Genomic DNA, 14,982 nt, shown 5'->3' with positions numbered 1-14,982 from the left:
GGTGTGGGGGAACCTTTACCCCTTTACTAGTGATACTAATTTCTTTCACTTTCCCATTACTTGTTTATATTTTTTATGAGAATCTTCTGCTTTATATGACATCTAAAGTATCAAGTAAACTGACACCATGGTGATCAACTTGAGCAAACCTCTCCTCTCCTCTCCCCTTCTCTCTCCTCCTCTCCTCTCCCCTCCCCTCCCTTGTGCTTAAGGCTGAACCCAGAAAGCAGCAGGTCTTGCTCTTAGTACTTAAAAGGAGTTCAGCAAAGAGCTTAATGGTACCGTGGAGTCTATGCTTTGCATATAAAGATTCTTCAATAATGAGAGGTTTCCATCTCTTTTCACTGCTGCTATTACCAGCCAACTTCAAGCTGTCCCGCAAACACACTGCAACCATCTATTCTATGAAAAAGAAAAACAGCACTCTTGTCTGATGTGTGGATATCTGTATTTCTCTGTGTGTAGACTCTAGGGCTGCTCTGACCAGCCCATTCCTTCATAGTTAGCCATTATGAGACAATTAAGCATGAAGTATTGGTCTTGGTTTTCTTATTTTCCCTTTTTCACCTTCATCTCCTTTTCTTTTCCACCATCATTATTACGGTTTGACACACAGCCTACCATTTGTTTAGACTGGATTGACATTTTTGTCCACTTATCAAGTCTTTCTCCAGAATCTAGGATAGATTAATGTTGTTTTGTGGCATTAAAGGTAAAACTGCAGGATTTAGCTTTTCCAACTAAGCTGCTTTTTGCAATTGACTGATGGTGATTTTGTCATCTTCGTCATCATTATTATCTGTTCATAAAAATGTAAAGTCACAACTGCCAGTTCTTTAACTGGTGTTGGCCTCCATATGCATTGAGTTCTTCCAAGACCCTAGGATGTCTTAGTGTATTGGCATAATATGTGGGCAGATCCAAGCAGTGTTGCCTTTTGCAACCGACAGATGGAAAAGTTGTCAGTATGCAGATTTTCTAAGTGCCACACTGGATTTTGGGCATAGCATTCAGTGTGATGATAGCTAATGACTGGTGCCATAATCTTTCAATTTCAATTTTCAGATCTTGGTACTTGGTGAGCTTCTCCAAGACTTTGCCTTCTATTCTACCATTCCTGACAGTGCCACATCAATTATCCACACTATATTCTTTTCAACCACGATTATATTAGGTGTATTATGTGCCAAGATTTTATATTATTATTATTATTATTATTATGGGAGTATCAGACTGCAGTATGAAGATACGTTGTACAAAAGAATAAATGCTATCTAGATAAAGCAGTAACAAGCAGTGTGAGAAATACATTGCTCCTGAAATTAGTCCTATCCCTATCTCTATATTTCCATTTCATTGTATGCCAGTTCACTGTTCATTAGATCAGCATTAGCCACAATTAGCTTGCAGAGCATTTCCATGGGATCAGTCTGATCAAAATTATCCATTCATTCATACCTCCTATCCATCCTACTGATCTAAAATTCTCTGACTAGCTCACAAGTAAGTAGCTGCTTCACTTTATGCAACAGTAACTAATTTCATGGCAGTCTCCCTATCACTTAAAAGTTCCCCCCATCCCAAACCTCTTGTTCTCCACTGCACATGCATCTTTTTGAAATTTGGCAGTATACCATTGAATAAGACACATTGGTGATGATCAATGACTAGATGTAGGTACAATTCAGCAAACATTGCAGGCGGGGAAAGATAAGTGGTATACAGGTAACTGTGAGAAGGACCTTGGAGTCCTAGTAGATGATCACTTAAATATGAGCCAGCAGTGTGTGGCAGCAGCCAAAAAAGCTAATACAGTCCTTGGTTGTATAAACAGAAGCATAGAATCAAAATCATTGTGAAATATTAGTACTGCTTTAAAAATCCTTAGTAAGCCTACACCTGGAATACTGCATCCAGTTTTGGTTACATCATTACAAAAAAGATGTTGAGACTTTGGAAAAAGTGAAAAGAACAACAACTAAGACGATTAAAGGCCTGGAGACAAACACATATGAAGGGACTGGGTATGGCCAATCTAGAGAAAAGAAGGACTAAGGTGACATGATAACAGTATTCCCATGGCTGCCACAAAGAAAGAGGGGCTCAACTTATTTTCCAAAGCATCAGAAGGCAAGATAAGAAACAATGATGGAAACTAATCAAGGAAAAAAGCAACATAAAATTAAGGAGAAACTTCCTAACAGTGAGAACAATAAATCAGTGCAACACTTTGTCTTCAGAAGTTGTAAGTGCTTCATCACTGGAGATTTTTAAGAAAAGACTGGACAACCACCAATCTGAAATGGTATAGCATCTCCTGCTTTAGCAGGGGGTTGGACTAGAAGACCTCCAAGGTCCCTTCCAGCTCTATTCTGATTGAAGGTAAGTGTACAATTTAGACAAATGAGAGGAAAAAGAGGAGGAAAAGCTGGCTACATGTATGAACTAAAGACAGATGTATGATGGTTAAACATAAGAATAAAATTAGTTAGCATTATGTCTTGCTTCCCAGGTAAGAGACAAGAAGCTCTGAGCATGACCTATTGTTTATATCTTGTTTGTAGAACTCCCAGAGGTTAGCTGACTGGCCCCTGTATGAGATAGGAAGTTTTGGTCCAATGCAACTAGACACTGATATATTATTTCCATTCATCACAGTGATGCCATTCTCTGCACCTTTGTTCAGTACCTGTTGTTTGACAAAGTTAGAGAACTATATGCCACAACATCTGATGAGATATAAGTGGATTGTAATATCATTGTTGCCTCTTGTACATATTTCCAATAGATTTGCTTGGCTCAAGAACTGGTATATCTATATAATGTTGTACAATATTATTTGAATTGCAACTGCACAATTAATATGTGGCATTTCCTAACATAAAGTTTGTTAGACAAGTTTTATCTGTTTGGTACAAGCTAGTGACAATATGAAAATTTGAAGACAAAGGGAATTCATGGCCACAAGAAAACCTTGTCTTCAGATTTAAACTGCGTAGATTTTTCCTCTGTATTGGCTACCTACTGAGAAAAGTTGATGCTTTGTTTAGGAGAAGCAGAAGAAGCATTCTGAATTCTGAAACTGCTTGAGGACTATTTGGAACCTATATTTGTTGCTGTGTATAAACCTGTACAATTTGTTTAATGATAACTAATTTCTCTCATAAAAGAAATTGACTTGAAAAGCTGCTGTAAATCTTTAGCACTGCTTGAGCAAAGAACATGAAATACTATTCTAATAGCCTTGCCTTAGAAAATTATTTTTAAAATGTAGTCTTCAGAACCACTTTACAGAATGTTTCCACCCCAGGGAGGATGATACTGCATGGTTAAAATGTGGTAAAAATGAACACTGCAGCATCCCAGCATTTTAAAATTAATGTCTCTGTCCTAGTATATCTTTCACAACTTTAGGAATAAGTCAGTAAAAAAATTCTAGTTACCTTAATCAAGCTACCATTATAACTAATAATCTGTTTCTACTATTAGATGATATCACAAATGATGTAACATTATTTGATATGTGAATTGAATGACAACTTGCTGATACAGGATTCAAAGAATGAGAGTAGAATATAAATACATGGCAGGTACTCAAGTTACACTTAATTCAGAGTTATGAAATGGTGGGATATCCTGGACTGGAGCAAGGGTTGGCAAATCTGCAAGTAAGGAATTCTGATCAGAAATAAAACAATAAAGGTGTGGAGAGGTTATTTCTTTGCTGCCAGTTTTTCAATGAAAAAATGCAACTGAAAAAGAATGCAGAACAGAAAGACCTGCATTCATTATTCATAAACAAGATGCCTGACATGAATATGAATTTACTTTTTACTTATTTATGTATTTATTAATTCAATTTATATAGCAGCCCATCACATGAATGCATCTCTGGGCAGCTAACAACACATTAAAACAATTAAAAAAATATTAACAATGAGTAAAAAGCTACAAGAATCACCAAGGAAAAACCTAGATCAAAAACCCTTCTCAATGGGCCATCTAAACTTCTGGACCAATTTAATTATAGGGTTATGGCAATCTAGAAGGTAGGCACTGGGACAGAAAAGACATGTTTCCTAGGTACTATTAGATGACTTTCTTTAACTGGGAGGACTTGAAGCATGTCCTTCCTGTTGGACCTAGTGGAATGGGTAGAAACAGCTGGGGAGGGAAAGTCCTGCAAATAACCTGGTTTCATGCCACGAAGGGCTTCATAGGTGAATGCAGGGCTTTTTTTCTCATAGATGGAACCTTGTAGGGTAGGCAAGGCGGGTTGTATGACATGTGTGAGTTCCGGCACCTTTTTCTTTTACAAAAAAAGCACTGGGTGAATGAAAGGTTTTTCATTGTTGTCAATTACCTTTCTCAGCCTGATAATCTCAACCATATATATTCCCAGTCAGCAATACATTTGTAGGAAACCATGTCAGGGGAAGATGTTTCAGAATATAGGAAGATAACATATGCTTCATGTAGGTGGGAGCGTTGATATTTTTTTCTGTCTAGCATAACATTGTCTGTTCTGACTGTCTTCCCAGAAATGGACGATTTTATGAATGAATTCAAAATTCTTGGATAGTATACATTACTGATTCTCCAGTCTAACCTACAGCTTTGGAATTTCCATGTCAACCCTGTTTACCTTTTTTGAGGTCCTCCAAGATCAATTAGTTGCTGAAGGAAGAGTCAAAGGAAGGACTGGATGTAAGACTTGTGCCATGGTTTGAAGATTGCATTTTTATGGCTTGTCTAAAAAAATGCTTTATTTCTTATTTTTTCTTAGAGTTGTATTTTATTTCTGTAGATCATGGCAGCATCCCGTGATAATATACCATATTTTTCCATGTATAGGATGCTATTTTTTCCTGCAAACACCCTGTTCAAAAATCAGGTGTGTCTTATACATGGAAAAATAATGGTAACCTCTGTTGTGTAGGCGGTTCTTTGCAGGCATTGAGCGAGATGGAAGGTTTCAAACAGGAACATGCTTTATTGAAGTTAAACAGAACAGAACAGAAACAGTGGCTGCTGCACAGCTATTTATACAGTCAGCCACTAGGCGGTGGCCAATAGATTTGAAGGAAGCCATTTCCGCCCCAACTCCACCAAAGATAGCCCTGGAGACAACAAGTCTGGCTAGGTCAGTAGCCATTACACATACACCATTGAGCAACCATTAATGCAGCATTTAAACAGACACGTGAATCAGTACAAGCAAAAAAACCACCATACATTACAACCTCCGCAGCCCAGGGCATGCCTATGTGGGTTGCCATGCCACCTGGTACAGGTGTCAAGCCTGGTACAGGCTTGCCACTAACAGGAGGTGGGAGGGGGCAAGATTGTCGGCTGGCTGAACTTCCGGATTTGCCAGCTCAGCTGTTCGGTGGAGAAACTCACCTGCCAGAGTGTCTTATACAAGGGTGCATCTTATATATGGAAAAATACGGTAGATTTGGCTGAACACTAGTGGCTATCCCCAAATTTGTATACATTTAGCCAATTTCCTGGGCTAGTTATTTATATTTCCTTGAAGTCTGCTGAAACAGCAAATCAGCTATAAAATGCATTTTTATGAAGATACAGATGAAAATGTTGGAAACAAATGAAAATTTAAATAGTTGTATATATCCTGGGTCAAATATATTTGTTTTATTCTTGTCAGCAAGTCCCTCAGTTTCATTTTCATGATGTTTTGCATGTTTCTACCAACCTTACCACATTTTTTCCAGTTGAAGCAAGGCTTCATTCAGAATTCTGCCTTGTGGTTTCTCTAGGGCTCATTCCTCTGGAATAGAGAGAGAATACACTCTGCATTGCTATCTACATCCTGAATATGCTGAGAGGGAGTATGAGCACTGAAAGCAAAATACTGGATCATGAGGCTCAGCCGGAGAGGGGAAATGTACGTGAAAAGCAGAGAGTCAGCAAATGAGATTGTTTTTTCTGTGTCCAGCGTTGTTCTTTGATTGATTCATTTGTTACATTTGTTTCATCTATTCATGTATTCCGGGAAATGTTTTTGAATAAGTGAGAAGGAGGTGGGGGTGGGGAAATAAGTGATATGTTAGTTGCCATGGCAGTATATTCCATTTTCCATTCCCATATTCACTTTCACTGGTGTATACCTTAAAGCCCTGGTTTAATTTTATACACTGGCTTTGTCTTTTCATTTCCATATGTGAATGAGAAATACAGTAATGAGCTTGCTGCTTTTAGCAGTTGGCCCCTGTTGCTGATGTAATTGGTGGAACAATGGAGGGGGAGTCCGTTTTTAAGACATACAGCTTTTCTTTCTTTCTTTCTTTTTTGGATTCTTTCCAACTTCTGATTAGGATAAGTACAATGGCTGCTAAGGAGTGCAGAACAAGGGGTCGTAGCTATTCAGTATCAAGAGAGATGCCTTTTTTCCTGACAAAGATAGGAAGAGTGAGAGATATTGCTCATTGTTATACTTTGCATGACCTTCTAAAATCGTATCACTGACTAAAATTGATGCAGGCAGGAACAATTTTGAAATTGTGCAAATGCAGAGGAAAAAAGTGGTAAAGCCAAAATGGGTAAAACCTGTCTGATGCAGTTCCTATACCATTCAAACATCCTGAAGCATCAATTCATTCCATTTTGTTTCTACACCATTAGTTTGTGAATTTTGAGGTTAAAAACAAGATCTGAACATTCATACATTTCTCCCAAAGGACAATTAGAAAATTCATATATATAGTTGATTCTTTTAATAATGCATACATTGAATAAATGTTTTAAACATTTGTATTTTATGTGCTAGGGACACGGTGGCTCAGTGGGTTAGGACGCTGAACTTGTCAATCAGAAGGTCGGCAGTTTGGCGGGTCATATCCTGAGTGCCGCATAACAGAGTGAGCGCCTGTTACTCGTCCCAGCTTCTGCCAACCTAGCAGTTCGAAAGCACGTAAAAATGCAAGTAGAAAAATAGGGAGCACTATGGTGGGAAGGTAACAGCATTCCGTGTGCCTTTGGCGTCTAGTCATGCCGGCCACATGACCACGGAGATGTCCTTGGACAAGCACTAGCTCTTCGGCTTTGAAACGGAGATGAGCACCGGCCCCTAGAGTCGGAAATGACTAGCACGCATGTGCGGGGGAACCTTTACCTTTACCTATTTTATGTGCTATTAATGTACATTTTTATATTTTTAAAAAAATTAGAAAATTGCACTATAACATTTGGAGAAGTATGACAACTAAAGGATAATTGTACTTCTGAAATGATGAAGTGAATCAAAATATTTTCCTCTCTTTTCTACAAATTCAAATCACAGGTTTAAAATAAAAATAGAAACCAAATTGATAATCATTTACAATTTTACTAATGGAGCTGCAGATATTTCTTTAGCAACTGTGTAACCATTTTTAATTTTAAAAAACCTCCTTGATATGCCAATATTTCTTCAGAAACATCTCTTCAAAGTTACATTAACTTTGTTCTGGAACTGTGATCTGGCCATTTAGTAGCCATTTCTTCCCCATAAAAAAAGCATTTGCATGATTATTTCTGTGCATCATGTTTGTCTAACAAGATTTTAGTAAGTTAGATTATTTTCTACCCAATTTTTCAGTGTTTTATTGGTATATTCTTCTCTATCATGGTGCTGCCTTATGGAATAGTCTCCTCCTGGAGGTGTGGATGATCTCAACCTTGCTGGCCTTCTAGAAAGTTGTGATGACCTAATTTATACCCCACCAGGGCAATCTACAGCACTCAGGGCAGGTTCAGTGGAGCTCTTATGTGGTTGTGTGTGATGAGATGAGATTTTTATAAGGTCATCAACTTGATTTTTATTTTAGCTGATTTAGATAATGTAATATATTATGTTTTTTGTTTTTATTTGCCACCACCAGAGTTTCAATGCTTAGAAGGGAAGTCATAAATATTTATTATTGCTGGCCAACAATATCTAGCAAATGCTTTGGATCATCTTTGCTCAATGTGTGATAAGATTTCATTGTACATTAAAGCAAACCTGTGCTCAATTATATTTTAATTGACTAGCTTATTATACTTAGGTCTTATGGAAGTTATATCACCATGTTTACAAACAGCAATTATATGACTGTTTGACTTTTGCATCTTTAAGAAGAAAGGCTTTGCATTTGTTCTCTAAAGAAACATTTTCCATAATAGACTATTGAGACCAGCAAGTAAATCACGGAGAGTAGATTATTTCATTACTGCCTTCTATTTTCCTGTGAAGCCTCTGGAAATGATTCAGCTGGAAATGCCAAATCAGATGGACTCTTGGATCACCAAATTTCCTTTGAAGTGAATGCTTATGGACAATCTGAGACAGTGTTCCTGGTAATTACTTGGTTAAGTACATGAATTGGTCCAGTTCATGGTGCTTCATTATGCACTGAGCTATTTCTCCAGTTCATAAAGTTAAAGATCCTGCATATGCATAGTCAGCAGTCAGCAGCAGGCCAGCCTTCCAAAGCCAGCTGCTATCTTGCCATTTAACAGGAGTCAGCTCATATTAACTCCTTAACCTCAATTACACTCTTCTTGATTGCAGTGAACTTATATGTACTATAAAAGCAGCTGCTTCACAAGGATGTAGGAGGATACTCTGAAATGTTAACATTTTGGTGTCATTTGAATTCCCATTGCCTATTGTAAACTGTGGGTGGTAGGGTGGCTCAGCAGTTAAGATGCTCGGCTTGTCAGCTGGAAAGCCAGGAGCCCAGGTTTGAGACCCAAACACCACATGATGGGGTGAGCTCCTGTCTTCTCCCCAGCTCCTGCCAACTTAGCAGTTTGAAAGCATGCAAATGGGAGTAGATAAATAGATACCACTTCAGGTGGGAAGGTAACAGCACTCCATGATGTCATGCTGACCACATAGCCATGGAAATGTCTTTGGACAATACTGGCTCAATGGCCTTGAAACAGAGATGGGCACTGCCCACTATAGTCAGCAACAATTAGTGGAATTTTGAATTGTATACCTGATATCCCAGCCTTATATTTATATGTGTGGTGACTATTTTCTCTGTTTGGTTTAATCATTTTTCCAGTGCTTTGACAATGTTCCTGTTGCATCATATACAGACCTAAATTCTTGCAAAGATGAAAGGGATTAATTTTGAAGATTTTTTAGGACATTCTGAATGTGTCTATCCTAATAAGAGATTCTAAATAATCTCTGAGAAAGGATGGAAGTACAGAATTAACTCCAGTTTGACCATCGCTGGCTTGGAATGGTAATAGTGCCAAAGCTGTAATTATTTGGCTCGTAATGCAAGAATTCATACCCTTGAAATCTTTCCATCAGAGTCTTATTGTATGCTCATCTTTAAGTCATGCTGACTCTGCCAGCGCTCCTGTTTCCTTTCATTCAAAACTTTACCTGCAATGATACTGAACATGAACATGTTTCAAAACACCTTCTATCTAGGATATTACTGAGTCACTTCCATCACTCTTGACAACCATATTAAATTCTTAGGTATTCTAAATTTTTCATTAACCATGGCACCAGAGACATTGTCACTGCTATCCCTCATTTTGGCTGCCAGATTACTACTGGAAGCAGCAGATAGTATGATAGGGTAGGGCTCAGGCTATTACAAATAGATTGGGGAGATGCTGAGATGTTGTTGCTTGCCACTCCCACCAATGTCTTGAGGAGTCCAATTTTGAAATGGGATTGCTGTGTGGGGAGAATTCAATATGCCTCATAAAATTTCTCATGGCCTTTTGCACATTTCTAAATTGCTCTGATGCAATCCGACAGTAAAAGCAATCATATACACAGAGATGCCACCAGCAAATGTTCTGATTTCCTGGGGCCATGTAGAAATTGCCTCTAGGCGGTTAGATAAATCCTCATAGTCACCCTTCCTTTTTACCTCTGCTTCTTTGGATCCTCTTGGGTGTTTCTCTTGGATCTTTAAAAGCTGAGCTAGCTATAATTATCCAACAGCTTTTGCAGATCCAATTATTCCCGTTCCCTTTATGAAATTAGCATGCTCCTAGGATTTCAACAGTATGACTAAGGTCTGTTCCAGTCTGTTGAAAACTTCAAATAACAGTGCTTCTAAAGCTCCTTTTTATTGTAACTCCCACTTGTAAACAAATATGTGTCTATAAGTACTGTACAATCTTTGTAACATTATCTGAATATATGAGTTTGGGATAATGGATGGTTGGGATAATTTTTAATTCAATACACTACCATGGTTGACCTTGTAGAGACACAAATGGTTACCTGAAGAACAGTAAGGTGGATGCTTAACTGAACAGGGAGTGAGTAAGTGAGGAATGAATAGCAAATTACATAGTTTATTAAACATTAAACATTAATTATGTTTAACACATTTTGTAGAGGGATAGCCCTCAAGCAGCAAAAAAAAAATCATTCTGAAGTATGGTTATGAAAATAAGGCTTATACACAGACACATACATGCATATCCACACATACATGCAAACACACACCACACACACACACACACACACACACACCATTCCTTCTCACCCCTACCAAATCCTCAGTATCAATCCTCAGGTCCTAGTCTAATAGAGACCTGGGGCTTTGAGAGTGATTAGATAGCATGTTTGATGTGGGAGATAAGGGTTCAAATCCCAACTGGTACTTACTTTACCAACCGGTCCTTAGACAAAGACCCCCTAATGTGACATCTGCCTTCCTCAAATATGAGAGCAGGAGAGTGGTTGATGGTAGTTCTACTCCTGAAGTTGTATCCATATCCAGTGATTGTGATTACCTGGCTGTGGGAGTTCAATCCTATGCAAACCGTGGGACAGTGTATCACCTTGGCTTATGCTTCACTTGATGGCCACTTGTATGAGCTATTTTGCATTGACTTCCAGTGTTGCTTTCCACAGTCCCACTGAGTTCTTGAGGAAGGTCCTTAGTATCCTGTCATTCAGAGATCCATGTGTTTGGCATTGAATTGAATTGTAGGCTTTCCTGTAATCAGAACCTTAAGTCTGTGTTCAGAACCTTAAGTCTTTGGGTGACTGTTCTGTCTATGAGCAACTAGTGTTTTAAGCCTCTGGTATTATTCCCAATGCTCTTTTGAGTTGTACACATGTACTGGCCCATATGATTCTATAGCTTGGTGGCTATTCCTGATAGGACTGTTGTGGGGAAGACAGGTTATTGGCTGGTAATTGGATGGCTCTATTCCCTTGCAGGAATCTTTTATGATCAGCATTGTCCTTCCTTGTGTTAGCCTAATTATCTGTGCTGCTAGGTATTCATGCACTGCTGTAAGTTTTTTTTAAGCCAGTAGGTACAGATCATGTCCAGGCCAAGTTCTGTTCTGCTGTTGACGCTCTTGATCTGCTGTTGGATGTCTACTACTATGATGGTGACTGGCACATTGCTGTAGTGTGCTCTCAAGACCTGCAGCCACTTTCCCCTGAAGTTATGTGTCTTCTCTTTCTCGCATATATTCTTCCAGTGCTGTTGTGTTTATTTATTTATATCCTGCCTTTATTTTTACAAATAACTCAAGATGGTGAACATAACCAACACACATTCCTCTTCCTGTTTTCCCCACAATAACAATCATGTGAGGTGGATTGGGCTGAAAAAAAGTGGCTGGCCCAAAATCACCCAGCCAGTTTCATGCCTAAGGCAGAACTAAAGCTCACAGTCTCTCAGCTTCTAGCCTGGTGCCTTAATCACTTGACCAGGGATGTCAAGCTGCCGGCCCATGGGCCAGACGTGTCATCCAGAAGCCGCACCCACCCCATTGCCGGCAATGGCAAAAAGGCTCCAATATGTTGTGCAATATCACGTGACGTCGCAAGTTTGACATGTCTGCACTAGACCAAAGTGGCTCTCAAACATCAGCTGTCACTGTACTGTTGCACTGCAGTTGTTAATAGACCTTGGATGACCTCTGCTTCTTTAGTGTATAGTATCTCCTTAGCATCCTAGTCAGTGCTGTAAGCCTTTGCTTAGTAGTCTCTTATGCTTCAAATGGAGTCAGGCCCATGTATTTTTTTAGATAGTATGTTAGAAGATGGGAACCGCAGCATACATTCTGTTCTGGCATGAGTAGGACGGGTCAATGCCAGTGGGGTGTGATGGTCCCTCAAGTAACCTGGATTCATGCCTGTTAACTGTTGCCTGCCTGCCTTCTTAAGCCAACATATCCTTCATTAAACATCATCCCTGGCTGGAACTATAGCTAGTATTAGCCTCACTAATCCCATTAGCTTTTCTTTTCTGGCTCTTATCAAAGTCCTTTCAGAGCTGAGATCAGTTCCTGTTCTGTGTGACTGGAGCAAAACCACAAAGCAAACACACTCTACCTCTGCTGCTCTTTTATTTCATCAGAATCTCTGTTGAATCTGCTAATTAAGTTATTTCTCTGCAACTAATATTCAGCTGTTGATTCCTTCCAGGAATACTCACTGTGGCAGTCACAGAGGTTTTATTCACTGGCACTCTGCCATAGTATCTGCATGAAACATAAAGCATTACCTGTTTTTCCCCATCTAAGGAAATATGGCACAGGGATGCATAAAGTAATTCTTGATACCTATCTCATAATGACTCAAATACAGTAACTATAATCTCAGATGACTATAATAGGCAGATGTTGTTATTTAATAATATTAAGATATTTACAAATTGCACCCAAGATGCCCATTACTATTGGTACTCTCTTTGCTTTCTTTTGCAACAGTTGTTCTATTTGCAAATTTTTCTATTTGGTGGTTTTCTTCAGTTCTGTTTTTTCTCTTCTGCTGTCTCCAGCTACTGCAAAGTCAACTAGCCAGATATTTTTGTCTTTCTTATTGATAATTGTTAAGTCTGCAGTTGTTGTTGTTGTGAGCTGCGAAGTTGTGTCCGACCCATCGCGACCCCATGGACAACATTCCTCCAGGCCTTCCTGTCCTCAACCATCTTCTGGAGTCCATTTAAGCTCACGCCTTCGAATCCAAGGCAAACCATTCAATATCACAGTAGTCCAAGTCTATGCCCCAACCACTGGTGCTGAAGAGGATGAAATTGACCGGTTCTATGAAGCCCTACAGCACCTTATAGAACTAACACCAAAAAATGATGTCCTTATCATCATGGGGGATTGGAATGCTAAAGTAGGAAGCCAAAAGATAACCAGAATAACAGGCAAGTTTGGCCTAGGAGTACAAAATGAAGAGAATAGCTAGAAGAGATAAGAATGCCTTCTTAAATGAACAGTGCAAAGAAATAGAAGAAAACAGTAGAATAGGGACAACTAGAGTGTGTATATGTCATTTTGAGGATTGTATCCCAGTATTGCTTTTCCTACACTTTCATTGACTATGAAGGCTACTCCATTTCTTCTGAGGGATTCTTGCCCGCAGTAGTATACCTGATGGTCATCTGAATTAAATTCACCCATTCCTGTCCATTTTAGTTCGCTGATTCCTAAGATGACAATGCTCAGTCTTGTCATCTCTTGTTTGACCACGTCCAGCTTTCCTTGATTCATGGATCTTATATTCCAGGTTCCTATGGAGAAAAAATCTCTACAGCATCAGACTTTCCTTTCACCATCAGATACATCCACAACTGAGCATCCTTTCAGCTTTGGCCCAGTTGCTTCATTCTTTCTGGCGCTACTAGTACTAGCCCTCTGCTCTTCCCCAGTAGCATATTAGATGCCTTCCAACCTGAGGGGCTCATCTTCCAGCTTCATATCGTTTTGCCTTTTGGTACTGTCCATAGGGTTTTCATGGCAAAGATACTGGAGTGGTTTGCCATTTCCTTCTCCAGTAGATCACATTTTGTCAGTACTCTCTGCTATGACCTGTCCCTCTTGGGTGGCCCTGCATGGCATAGCTCATAGCTTCATTGAATTACGCAAGCCCCTTTGCCACAACAAGGCAGTAATCCATGAAGGGGAAGTCATTATATGGCAACTGTGAATTTTAAAGCCACAAAGCACTAGTTTTTTTCATTTTCTAATACTTTATATCTTTTGTGGTGCCACCAGTTCTTTCTTGGAGGTAAATGATATTACTTGCAGATATTCCAATGCACAATTGTTGCTATTTTGTCATGACTTTGAGCAATCTTCCTGCGGCAGCTAACTAGGTGGCCCACTCTTTCTTCAACTTCTTTGCAGAAGCAATTGCAGTTTGTTGCTGTCTTCTCAACTCTGGCTTTATATGCATTTATTCTTAAGGTTTGGCCTTATGCAGTCACAATTATCCCCTTTGCCTCATTCTTCAACTTTCCTGCTCTTAGTTATTGCCAGATCTTGTTGTTATCAGCTTTGCCTGCTAGCTTTTTTATGTATTGGCCATGTAATAACATTTCCATGTCTCTTTTCCATTTTCCATTTGGTTTTTCCTATAGACCAATTTGGTCTCTCTCTATCCAGCAAGCCTTCATGGTATATTATTTTCAGTGCATTTTCTTCACTGTCATTCAGGTATTTTCCAATTCCATTTTTTTCTTCTTCATCTATTCAATTATTTTGGTTGGTTGCACAGTCAACAAGATGTTTAGACTGCATTTGGCATTTTTATCTTATGTACTAGAAGACTTCCAAGGTCCTTTCCAATTCTGTCATTCTATTCTATCCACCTATTATAGCAGAAGGAGTGGCTGAACCTGAGAGCAGAGTCAAATCAGGAATCGGTCTAGAATCTCTATGTAGCCACAAACTGATGAAACAGATAACATCCCCCCCCATTTTTTTGACCCTTATCTAGTGCCAAAATAGTGCTAACAGTTAGTTGAGTGAATTCCTGTGCATATGAATGAGCAATAAATCAGTTTATTGGAACTTCCTGTGTGGTCCTAGTCTTTCTTGCCTGACACCTATAGAGTCTTTCTCAATTATTATTATGGTTCATTACACAGTCAATCAGATGTTCAGATTAGATTTGGCATTTTTATTCACCTATCATGCCCTCCCCAAGGACTTTAGATAGACAGATGTGGATGTTTGATGATGTTAAAGGCATAG

General features: G+C 39.0%; 1 protein-coding gene across 8 annotated transcripts in view; it reads right to left on the bottom strand.

Annotated features, from left to right (window-relative positions):
• Window positions 1-14,982, bottom strand: part of RBBP5 (RB binding protein 5, histone lysine methyltransferase complex subunit) — a 938,867-nt gene that overhangs the window by 391,550 nt on the left and 532,335 nt on the right. The gene's annotated exons all lie outside the window — the stretch shown is intronic.

The sequence above is a fragment of the Vipera ursinii genome (assembly GCF_947247035.1).
Source record: "Vipera ursinii genome assembly, chromosome: 3".
NCBI classification, from domain to species: domain Eukaryota; kingdom Metazoa; phylum Chordata; class Lepidosauria; order Squamata; family Viperidae; genus Vipera; species Vipera ursinii.
The sequence above is the reverse complement of the archived record's forward strand: the minus strand, read 5'-3'. Positions and strand labels throughout refer to the sequence as shown.